The 13129-nt window shown below is 36.6% G+C and overlaps 1 protein-coding gene across 5 annotated transcripts in view; it reads left to right on the top strand.

Moving 5' to 3' along the window:
- The window catches only part of LOC110220010 (uncharacterized), a 35177-nt gene that overhangs the window by 7851 nt on the left and 14197 nt on the right, over positions 1-13129 (top strand). For 4 of the 5 annotated variants that reach the window (XM_021003855.2, XM_021003850.2, XM_021003851.2 and 1 more), the window contains one exon: positions 1759-1845. The gene's annotated coding sequence lies outside the window, so the exon portion shown is untranslated. Of the gene's footprint in view, positions 1-1758; positions 1846-8099; positions 9112-13129 lie in introns of all 5 variants that reach the window. The other variant, XM_021003854.2, reaches the window with a different exon arrangement.

Genomic DNA, 13129 nt, shown 5'->3' with positions numbered 1-13129 from the left:
ATAACTTTATATGTGAAACTCCTTGACTGCTTCTCTTCCTTCAGTGAGAGGTAGGGTGGTATGATGGAAAGAGTGCTAATTATAGAGTTCTCAATCGTTACCATCTGGGTGAAAAACAAGTAACTGGGGCTTTGTTGGCCTCAGTTTCCTATCTTTCAAGTGAGGGTGTTGGACCCTAGAGAATTCCTGAGGTCCCTTCCACTTCCAAAACCAGGATCCAGTTCTAAAAATGGAAACCTTTGGTATAGTGTAGTTCAGGTCAAAGGTAAACATCTTGACAATAATATCAGAAATTCAAGGAGAGCTGCTGAAAATGAATGAATGAGAGAACACGGAGCTGATGATTTATTCTCAACTTTTGAGAACAATAGATAATACAGTTGGTGGGAAACTCAAGTCTTCTTGACTAAAGACCCAATGTTCTATCTACCATGCCACCAGCTGTATTTTGAGTTATAAACTGAATACAGTAAAAATACAAATTTTTAAAGGAGATAATGGCAAGAGAATTTTACAAGTTTTCTTGATGGGAGATGTAAATTCACTTTTTGTTCTTAGACCACCAGCCAGCCAACAAAATGAATTGCTAACTACTATATAAAAAATTTATTTTTCTATTGTCTAATGACATGTAGAGGCAACTAAGTGTTGAGTGGATGGAATTCTGGGCCTGAAGTCAGGAAGACTCATCTTCCTAAGTTCAAATCTGGTCTCAGACACTCAATAGCTATGTGACACTGGTTATATCACTTCACTATGTTTGCCTCAGTTCCTCATCTATAAAATGAGCTGGAGAAGGAAATGGTAAATTATTCTGGTATCTTTGCCAAGGAAACCTGAAATGGAGTCATGAAGAGTTGAACATGACTGAAACAATTGAATAACAGCTATGACATGTAGTATATTAAATGGTGAATGTACTTGAAGTTCAGTTGCATAGTTGTGTTTTTTTTTTACATAGCATTTATGTGTAAAATAATGTAAGAGAAAAAATCTCTTCAAACATAATTTTCTTTTTTCTACCACTGGCACACAGGCTAGACTTCCACAGAAACTCTACTGAATGATTCACCCAGGTTGTTAACTAGGTTCTTCCAAATCCAGATGGAAGAATTTTAACATTAGTAGAATATAAGTTAAAGTCAGAAAACAGCTTTAAACAACAGTGAGAGGCCATATAAGGTCTGTTTTTATAGAGCATTTGTGATGGTCCGTGATGTTTTCAAAATGGCTTGTAAATGGAATGCCTAATTCTAATAGTTTTCAAAGACTCTACCATCTGTGCCACAAGAATGCAAACCTTTTTAACATCTTGATCTGGTGATTACATTTGATCTTCACAAAACCCCTGTGAATTTGGTACTGTCATTATCCCTATTTTACAGTGGAGGAAACAAAGGCAAATAGGTCAAGTGACTTGCTCAGGGACGTATAACTACTAAGTGTCTGGATTTGAACACAAGTCTTCCTGACTCCAGGCCCAGGGCTCTCATCACTGCATTACTAATTGGTCCTAATTTCCTGATAATGGAAGCTATGGAATGTGCCCATCCTTCCGTGAAGGATGCAGACGGAGATAGGGTTTCAGAATTCCAAATTGGCTACGTGATCTGCTCCCTACAGTAAATACCACGTGGACCATCTTTGAGGAGGCCTGGGAGCCATCCTGTGGTCCTCCTTGGGTGTCCCCTTTCCCTAAAGAGGAATAAATTATACATTTCTCTTCATCCTCATCCCTCTCTTATTCTCCATGCACAGGAATTCTAGTTCTCAGAGAAGATTTGATCTCCAATTCTGAGGAATCTTGGATGCTACAGCCTGGAGGCCCAAGGACCTTCTGTCTAGGTGAGTGAGATGAAAGCAAGTGAATGAGGACTTATCACTAGCAGTATTCGTGTGTGGTAGATCAGGGAGTGTTAAATTTGGGGGCAAGAAAGCCTGAATTGGAATCCTCTTTTTCAGACACTTTAGCAGTGTGATCCTGGCCAAGTCACTGAACCTCTGAGCCTCAGTTTTCACATCTCTGAAATGTGGGGGTTGGACTCCATGGATTTCACTTCCCTTCTTGTGATAAATCTGAGTGGATGGAATTCTGAGAAGTCATTGTTTAGAATTTTGGAGCATGGAACTCTCTTGAAAGCATTCCCAGAGGACTCATGCTGTCCCATATGAGATTTTTCCTAGACTTTCTTCAAGATAACAATCACCAAGCACCTACCATGTGTCAGACGTGCTAAGTTCCATAGAAAACAAAGGAAGTCAAGGGACAGTCCTGGCTCTCAGGGAGTTAGTTCACAGTCTCCTGGGGAAGACAATATGAAAGCAGCTATTCAGAAACCTTCTATATCCAGGATAAATTAGAGCTAATTAAGAGAGGGAAGCCTCTAAGATTAAAGAGGACTAGAAAAGGCTTATTATTTTTCTTTTCTTTTTAAGAAAAAGAAAAAACAAAATAACAGTAATAAATATTTGATTCAGCCATCAAATATTCTTAGCACCTGGACCCATGTGTCTGCCATTCCTACTGCTTTCCACTCAGTGTTTCCCAGAAGCATTAACTCTAGTTCCCAATTAACATCTAAGTCTCCTGAACATGGTGGGAGAGGGTCAACAGTGTAGGGTAAACATGCTACAGTGTCAGGCCTGGTTGTGCTGACCCCTTCGGTCTGGGCTCTGCTGTCTTCTGCTGGAACTCTAGTCACTGTGATCAGCCTTGATAAGCCCAGCACAAATGCTTTTTCTCTCCTTGTCTCCTCTATGTCGGCTTCCCTCACGAGACTCCCTAGATTGGTAAATGGTGTGTGCAGAAAGTGTACCTTCACAATCACAACCTGTATCGGGTGCCATGGCTGTGCCACATAAAGAAACCAATGTTAGACATTCAGAGAAGGTCTCAGCCCTCAGCCTTGTGGGAACATGGAGTCCAGGCATAAACAAATGGCTCTCTTATGTGAGCATTAAAAGCTCACATTGAATTAGACTCTGGGAGAAAGGAATCATAAGATTATGGGGTGACATAATTGAAGTTCTGGAAGAGCCCTTAGAAGTCATCTAGTCTAATACCTCATTTTACAGCTGAAGAAATGGAGGCACAAGAGAAGTCAAGTGACTTAGACAAAGTTGTACCGGCATTAAATGGCAGAGATAGAACTGGAATTTGGGTCCTGTTCAGCATTCTTTCCAAGGCACCATGAGGCTTCTGAAGAGCCCCTTTTCATGCTTCTCTTGAGTCTCTTGTTTGAACGTCAGATTTTCTCTTTAGCTCTGGTCTTTTTATCAGGAATGCTTGAAAGTCCTATAATTTGAATATATCTGCCAAGATATATTACAGGAACATAATTACAAAACATTTTTTGTACAAATAAAGTCAGATTTAAATAATTGGGGAAATAGTAATTGAAGATGGGTGGGCAGAGCCAATATAATAAAAATGACAATAAGAATAGCAGTCATTGCCCAGTTGATAAATGGTCAAAAGATATTAACAGACCGTTTTCCAATGAAGAAATCAAAACAATTTATAGTCATATAAAAAATGTTCTAAATCATTATTGTTTAGCAAAATGCAAATTAAAACTGCCTTGAGATATCATTTTATACTTGTCAGATTGGCTAAAACGATAGAAGGGGAAAACAACAAATGTTGGAGGTGATGTGGAAAAAATAGGATGCTAATTCATTTTTGATGGAATTGTGGCCAAAGAATTATTAAACTGCCTATCCTTTGACCCAGCAATACCACCACTAGGTCTGTTTCCAAAGATGATTAGGGAAAAAGGAGAAGAACCTACATGTTCTAAAGTATTTATGGCAGCTCTTTTTGTGGTAAAGAACTGGAAATTGAGGGGATGCCTGTGCACTGGGGAATGGCTGAACAAGTTGTATATGATTGTAGTAATACTGTTGTGCCATAAGAAAGGATGAACTCAATGATCTTAGACAAACGTGGAGACTTGCACAAAATAATGAAGAGAGAAATGAGCAGAACCAAGAAAACATTGTATACAGTAACAGCAATATTTAAAGAATAACTTTGAATGAATAAGTTATTTCGACTATTATAAATACCCAAATTAACTACAAAGGACATCTAAAGGTAGACAGTATTTGCATCCAGAGAAAAAACTGATGAATATTTGCATAGAATGATTTTGCATACGTACATATATATATATATATATATATATATGTATAGTGTATATATGATATGTGTGTGTATTTGTGCCTGATGGTAGTCATCTCTAGGGCAAGGATGTGAGGGAGGGAAGAAAAAAAAGAAATTTACATGATAACTTTTATATATTTAAAAGGAATAGCAAATTGTATAAAACAGATTTGCATTTTCATGTACAATTTTAAAAAATTATACTGTTATGGAAATGTTTGTTTTATTATGTAATTTAAAAATAAAAATTTTAAAGTAATGCATCTTTAAAGGAAAAAACTCAACTTTGAGACATCATCTCATACCTATCAGATTGGCTAAAATGATAGAAAGGAACAATGACGAATGTTGGAGGGGATGTGGAAAAACTGGAACACTAATACATTGCTGGTGGAAATGTGAACTGATCCAACTATTTTGGAGAGCAATTTGGAATTATGCCCAGAGTTATAAAACTGGGTATACACTTTGACCCATCACTGCCACTATAGGTCTGTTTGTTAAGGTGATCAGGGAAAAAAGAAAAGAACCTATATGTTATAAAGTATTTGTGATAGCTGTCTTTGTGGTGGCAAAGTGGAAATTGAGGGAATGCCCATTGATTGGGGAATGGCTACCAAGTTGTGTTATATAATTGTGATGGAATACTACCGTTCAATGAGAGTTGATGAGCAGGTTGATTTTAGAAAAGCATGGAAAGACTTGCATGAAATAATGAAGAATGAAATTAGTGGAACCAAGAGAACATTGTATATAGTAACAATATTGTTAAAGAATAACTGTGAACATCCAAGCTATTTTAAGTATTAAAAATATTCAGAACAACTATAAAAGACCTATGAATATGCTATCTACCTCCAGAAAATTGATAAATAGAAGTATGCACAGTATGGTTTTACAAAATATAAAATATGTATGTAATATATGTAAATGTGTGTGTGTGAGAATTGGTGGTCTTCTCTAGTGTGGGGTGGGGAGAGAGGGAGAGAAACAGCTCGGGACTTAAAATATAACAAAAAAAATTAAAAATGTTTTTTCAAAGCCTCTGTTTCATTAAATGTTCTTTTTTTTTTCCCCTTGAAAGATCATACTCAGTTTCGCTGGGTAAGTTGTTCTTGGTTGTAATCCTAGCTTCTTTGCCTTCTAGAATATATTCCAAACCCTCTCTTTTTTTTTTTTTAACATAGAAGCTGCTAAATCTTGTGTGATACTGACTGTGATATTCTTCATGAGAGATGGGGACAAAAGAGAAAAAGGAGAGCTGTTGGCAAACGTCCAATATTTCTGTGAAATATAAGGCCAAGTTCTCAGCTGAGAGATGGTGTAGGGGAGCAAACCAAATAGGAAGTTTGGGGAGGGATGAAAAGATTTGGAAAAGCTGTTGTGGTGAGAGGAATTATGAGTCATATAAGGAGATGCAATGACCCAGATGAACTTAATGCAACCTAAATTTGTAGTGTACCCAGCCAAACTGGTTCATGATTTTCTCATCTCCAGCAGCATGTGAATAAGAATGAAGGCTACTGCCTTACTTGGAAGTCAATATCCAAGGCTGAGGGCTGCATAAGTGATCAACCCAATTTCCCTTTTCTAATCTCTTTGACCCAGTATTTGTCTCCATTCTCAGAAAATCCTTGATCCCATTCATTAATAATCCAAATCATTAATAATTAGAAAGATTCTCAGATTGGTAACGGTGATGGGAATCACAGATATTGGAGTGATTTGGATGTTTGGTATGAGAGTTCTTTATCTTTTCCTTTTGACCTATGGGAGGGCAGGTCAGAGGGACAAAAATTGTTATTTTAAATTAATGAACAATTTATTACAATATCACTGTTACTGTATACAATGTTCTTCTGGTTCTCACTTTGCATCAGTTTATATGTCTTCTCAGGGTTTTCTGAAACCATCCTCTTTCTTACATCACAATATTCCATCACAGTTATACCACAACTTTTTCAGCTATTCCCTGACTGATGGACATTTCCTCGGTTTCTGATTTTTTGCAACCACAGAAAGAGCTTCTGTAAATATTTTTGTACATATAGGTCCATTTCCTGTTTCTTTGATATTTTTGGGATACAGACCTAGTAGCAGTAGTGCTGGATCGAAGGGTACACACAGAACTGTCCTCCAGAATGGTTAGACCATTTCACAACTCCACCAAACCTAATTCTGGCTATCAGAGAAAATTAAAAACATGAAGCTGTTCAGATAGTGATACAACCAGTCATCTGGGACTAGGATGAATGAAAGACAAGGTGGAGTGAGGAGCGGGGATCATGCCATGTCAATTATAGTTTACTAATGTTGATCCCATTCCCTTTGCCCACCTCCTTCTTGTTTTAAAAGATCAAGGCAGGGGCAAACGGGATATGATGGAGAAAATACAATTCTCATAACTAAATGTGTGTGGGATGAATTCACCTGTAGAGGAGGGTGGAAGAATGGATTAGGAAGGGAAACCTGACATTGTTCTTCAAACATGAACATACTTCTTGTCCTAGAGGAAAAATATATTTGTACCAAAATTAGGTGTTTATTTGCTGCTTAAAGTGCCATTAAGGATTTTTTAGCTTAAACCTCTTGAACTGTTGTCAAGAACCCCCAATGTGTTCACGAACCACCTAATGGGAAGTGCTGCTGAAGGACTAATAGTGAATTATGCTGTCCATTTCCTGAAAGAAGGATGATAAACTCAACATAGAAGGAGGCATGATGTTTTTGAATGTGGGAAATTCATGAATTTTTAAGATTGTGTTTATTATAAGGGCTTTGGTTTTTCCTTTATTTAGGGGGCACAGGCATTCAAAAAAAATTTAAAATAAAGAATAATAACTATTTAAAAAGTTATGGGCCATAACAGAATCTATTATGCCTCAGGTGAATACAAAAAAATAGGGTGGGCAGTTATGATGTGATGTCAGACATGGCAGTTGAAAAACAAAGATTAAAAGGCATTACTAGGGAAGTTACTACATGTCCAAAGAGGGAGTGGTGGTGGTCAGTTGTATCTGATTCTCTGTGACCCCCCAGGAGGTTTTCCTGGCAAAGATATTGGAGTGGTTTGCCATCTCCTTCTCTAACGTGTCTCAATTTTAAAGATGAACTAAGGCAAATAGGGTTAAGTGACATGCGCAGGGTTACACAGCTAGTGTCTGAGGTCAAATATGAACTCAGATCTGAGTTGACTCCACACCTGGCACTCTATCTACTGTACCACCTACCTACTCATAAAGATATAGCAGATAATGAAATAATATGAATATTTAGTATATATGTAAGAAATGACGTATATGTGGATCTGAATAGGATCTAAGAAAAGTGGGCTTTAACACTGAAAATTATTAGATGACAACTGAAAAGCATCAATTTGTTTCTGAGCTTAGCATGTGAATTGTACAAAGAATGACCAATGACCATCAAAATTCATCAACAGAGAAAAGCCAGAATCTTACCCAAGCATAACAAAATAAAAAAAAAAAGAATAATCAATGAAATGTATTTGAATGAAGGATTCAAAGTGAAGTGGAGCAAGGCTATCTAGGGGTGGGAAAAGAGCAGGCTCAGTCCCAGGGTTTGAGTTTTAGTCTCACCTGCAGAGATGTTGGTCATGTTACTTGGGAATTCTGAGCTCATGGCTTATTGTAAAGTGTAATGACCATCCTGCTCTGCGTGTGTCATTGGCTTGTTGTGAGGATCCCATGCTACTGTTTGTGAAGAGTTTTGTAAATTAAATCATCCTCCAGATAAGAGCTGATGCATTTTCAGATGATTGATTCTGGCCCGCTTACATTTGAAAACTCCATTTTGACCTGAGAAATAGAATGCAAATCAGTTTACTTTCTGTCAGTGGAGGGAAGAGGATTTATTTATATGTATGTGTGATGAGTATGTGTCTGTCTGTATGTTTTGTTTGTTTTTTCTTCAGATGCGGAGACCAGTTTTCAAGTGAATAAGACTACTACAAAGCTAAGCATTTCTGTTGAAGAATCTCCCTAGCAAAGATTCATGAGGGATGGTCCCTGTGACTTCAGTTTGAGAGAAATATGTGACTGATACGAAGAGAGAGAAAAATCAACATAGCCACTGTGAATTTAACAAAGCTAGAAAGAATTTCAGGCCATGTTCAGTCTGAATTCACTGTAAAAAAAAATTATCTCAGAGAATGACTGTTTTCAGTATAGTGAATATAGGGAATGCTTTACTGAAAAGGTTGGCCTTATTCAGTCTTATGAGAACCTCCTGAAATACAAATGTATCAAGATAATCAGCTTGAGATCAGATATCATTAGATATCTGAAAAACTGTACTGAAGAAATACTTTATATACGTAATTAATATGGGGAGGCCTTTAGTCAGAACTCAAAACTCCTTGTCTATCAGAAAATTCACCGTGGAAAGAAATCTTGTGAATATAATGAATGAGGAACAGTTGCCTTAATCCATCATTCATCTCTTACTTGGCATCCTAGATTTTGTACTGAGATGAAAATATGTGCATGTCATCAGTGTGAAAAGGCTTTTGGTTGAAATCCAGACCACATTAGATATCAGAAGATTGGTCTTAGCAAGAAGCTTCATAAAAATAATGAATGTGTGAAGGTTTTCCCATACAGATCATTCCTTTTTTACCCATCAGAGAATTCACGTTGGAGGGAAACTTTATGAATGTAATCAGTGTAGAAGGATTTTCACTCAGGAATGCCTTTAGTGCTTTTCGTTACAAAACCTGAACTGGAGAGAAACTTATACATGTAATCAATGTGTAATCTCCGAGCCTTGCTATACATCAGAATCAATACTGGAGAGAAACCTTATGAGTGTTATCAATGTGGAAAAACTTTCACACAAAACTTCAAACTTACCACAAAGTCTATGGACTGAATGAAGTTCTGATTCCTCTTCCTTCTATTGTGGAATGAGCTCCTCAGCCCAACTAGGTAAATGGGTGTTTTTATTTATTTTTCAGGCTTGCTGCTCTGAGATTTCATTGAAAATGTTTCACATTTTCATAGAAGGGCTTTCACACAGAACTCCAAACTTGCTTGACATCAAATAATACACTCTGTAGATAAACCTTATAGATATCATCAGTTTTGAAAGGCTTTTAGATGTACCTACCCACTTGCTGTTCATCTGAGAATCCACACTGGAGAGAAACTTTATGAATGTCATCAATGTGGAAAGACTTTCAGATGCAGCTCCAGTTTGCTGGTTGTCAGAGAAATCTATATGTGTGTGTGTGTGTGTGTGTGTGTGTGTGTGTGTGTGTGTGTATAAAAATCAGTGTGCTAAAGCCTTCAAATAACAGTCATCCCTTAATTCCCATCAGAGAATTCATACTAGATAGAAATTTTATCACTCTAATGATTGAGGAAAGGCATTCAAATGGAGTACACAGCTTGTTCAACATCAGAAAATTCATTCTGGGGAGATGCCTTATATGGGATTCAATGGGGGAAGGCCTTCAGTCACAGGTCATCTTCTACTTTATCTCAGAGGATTTATAGTAGAGAGCGACCTTAGGAGTTTGCCTAATGAGAACATGCTTTTCTCTGGAAGAGGGAAATTACCAGACATCAGAATATTCATATGAGAAAGAAGGCTTCTAAAAGCAATGAATATGTAGAGCTCATACTGAACTCTACATTGGAGAAATCATGCTGGAGAGAAAACCAATGGATATTAATAATGAGGTGTAGACTTAGAAATCCCAAATTTAATAATGTGTATAAAGCCCTATAAGGGTAATGAATTTTCCTCTGAAATCCTAATGTTTTTAATTTCTCCTCAATGATATTTCATGGCATTTATAAATTAACTTCAGCCATTTCCCAGTTGATTGGCACTCTTATTTCCTGTTCTTTGCTGGCACAAAAAGTCCTGGTATAATATTTTTTCTGCATTTATTTTTGTAATGATTTTTTTTAAGCAGCTAGGTTCTGCAATGGATAGAGTTCCATGTCTGGAACCATAAGACCTGAGTTCAAAATTCAGTCTCTAACGTTTGCTAGCTTTGTGACCCTGGGCCAGTCACTTCACCTATTCCTGCCTGCTTTTCCCTGTCTGTAGAATGGGGATAGCAATAGCACCTGACACCAGACTCATAGGGCTGATAAGAGGAACAAATGAGACAGTACTTGTTCAGAGCTTGGCAAGCATTACATTGCAATGGAAATGCTAGCTAGTAATTATCATTATAATTGTCATCTTTATTGTAACTCCTTGGATCATAAGTCTCATAGTGGAGTTAGTAGGCTAAAATGTGTGGACAGTTTAGTGACTTTTCATTCCAATTGGTATTCAGAACAGTGTAGAGGAAGGCACTGGTAGTAGTAACAGGCTTAAAGTCAGGAAGATAGGTTTAAGTCCTGCTTCGCTTCACGTGCTCTCTGGCTCTGTGACTCTGGGTAAGAAATAACCTCTATGCCTCATCTCCAAAGTGAGGAGGCTGGCCTGGCTGTCTTCTATGGTCCCATCCAGTGCTTAATATGTGTTCTCATAAAAAATGCATTCTATGTCTCTATAGCCCCTTATAATGTTCCAGGAAGGAGGCCTAGCAGGACCGAATCTGAAACTATAGCACAAAGCAAGAGTCATCCAAATTGCTTAAAAGTAAGCTTGAGAAACTGAATAGATCAGATGCATAATATTCTAAGGAAAATGATATACTAATCCTTGTGTTCAATAAATCTAATGAACCCAACTATGGAGCTAGGATTTACTATTCACTACAAAGTGCTAGAAAAGATGGAAAGCAGTCTGGCATAATACAAATGGATACGTGACTTAGATAGAAAAGATCCCCTCAAACATCAGAGGAACCATGGAGCAAATACATTTTCAGTTTTGGATAGAGGATGAGTTCATCGTCAAAAAGGGGACAGAGAGCATCACAGAAAATAAAATGGGCAGTTTTCATCACATTAAACAACAATGTATCTAAAATGTTAAGGGAAGCAGTTAAGTTGGGAAAAGATTTGAAGCAGGTTTCCCTGGTAAAGACTTCGTATTCAAGATATATGAAGAATAGACACAGATTATATAGAGTCATATGAAGTACAGACACAATAGACATGGTAAATAGGCAGTTTTTAAGGGAAGAAATACAAATTAATAACTGTATGAAAAATGTGGGCCAAGTTTGTAATTACTAATCCAAATCAATAATAATTAGAAAGATTGCTCAGATTGGTAAAGGTAATAAAAGTAACATATTGGAGGGAATTTGTTTTTCTTGATTGGGTTTTTGGTACAAGTGTCTTGTGCCTTTCTTTTTTCACCTGTGGGAGGGCAGGTCAGAGGGACAGAAATTGTTCATTAATTTTAAAATGAAGTTTAAAACAGTCTGAAACACTAATAATTAGATAAATGCAATTGAATAAATTCATGTTCCACTGAACACCCTTGCAAGTGGCAAAGATGAACTCAAAACATCCAGTTTTGGGGAAAGTGTGGTGAAAATGGGCACATTAATTTACTGTTGGTAAAGCTGCAAAGCTGAAAAAGTCACTAATTGTTTACACCCTTTGACTCATGAGGGGGGATTTTCCCATAAATCAAAGAAAAGGCAAGGACCTAAGTGCATGAATCCTTAACAGCTATATTTGCTATGACAAAGAACTGGAAACTCAGGTGTGATGCCCTACAATAGGGCAATGGCTGAATAAATTTTGATAAAGGAATAGAATGGAACACAAATATGTTACAAAACAGGCAATTTCAGTGAAACCTGGGAAGAGCTATATAAACTAATGTGTAGTGAGTAAAATCAGGGGACTAATTGATAATAATGATATTGTGAAGGTTACACTTCAACAGATGCTATAACTATGATTATTGTAATGACTGCTATTGCAGGGGAATTATCAAGATCTGAACTACCTACCTCCCAAATGAGAAATGATGGATAAAAGATATAGAATAAAGTAAATTTTGGGATGTGGACAGGGTAGGAATTTATTTGGTTTGGCTATGGTCTTTCCTAAGAAATTACATTTTTTAATAATTATTTAGCATTTTATTTTTTCTCCACTTACATGTAAAAAATCCATTTGTAACATTTATTACCCCCCAAAAAAATTCTCTCCTTTCCTCTCATTCTCCCCTCATTAAGAAGGCAGGCAATTTGATATAAGGTATACATATGCAGTCATGTAAAACATGTCCATATTAGTCATATTGTGAAAGAAAACACAGACCAACTCTCCCCCCCTGAAAAATAAGTTTTGAAAAAGTATGCTTATCAAATGTGGATGGTTTCTTTTTTTTTTTATCATTTTCACCAGTTGTGAAGGCATGTCAGGAAATTTGAAAATGGTCTTAATGACTTTCTCTAACTATTGTTGCTTTGGAATGTTGAAAACTTCATATCCTTTCAGCACCCATCTATTAGCAATGGCTCATGGTAAACAATGGTGTCAGTTCTCTGTATATCTTGGAGAGAAATAAATTTTTTAAATGAAAAATTTTATATTTTTTCCAATTACATGTAAAAATAATTTTAGCATTTGTTTTTTTTAAATGTTGAGTTTAAAATACTCTCCTCTTTCCCCAACTTGACAAGACTATTTGATATAGATTAAATATGTACAGTCATGCAAAACAAATTTACATATTAGCCATGTTGCAAAAGAAAACACAGACCAAAAAAAAAAAAAGAAAGTTTAAAAAACTAAGCTTTGATCTGCATTCAGATTCTATTGGTTCTTTCTCTGGAGGTGGATAGCATTTTTTATCATAAATCCTTCAGAGCTGTCTTGGAAGATTGTTGCTGAGAATGCCTAAATCATTCACAGTTGATCATCATGCAATATTACTATTACTGTATACAGTGTTTTCTTGGTTCTGCTCACTTTGTTCACAGAAATCTTCTGAGGTTTTTTTTCTGAAACTGTAATTTTTTATAGCACGGTAGTATTCCATCACAGTCATATACCACAACTTGTTCAGCCATTC

The sequence above is a fragment of the Phascolarctos cinereus genome, unplaced genomic scaffold (assembly GCF_003287225.1).
Source record: "Phascolarctos cinereus isolate Bilbo 61053 unplaced genomic scaffold, phaCin_HiC Scaffold_726;HRSCAF=1367, whole genome shotgun sequence".
NCBI lineage: Eukaryota > Metazoa > Chordata > Mammalia > Diprotodontia > Phascolarctidae > Phascolarctos > Phascolarctos cinereus.
This window is presented reverse-complemented; position numbering and strand designations above follow the sequence as displayed.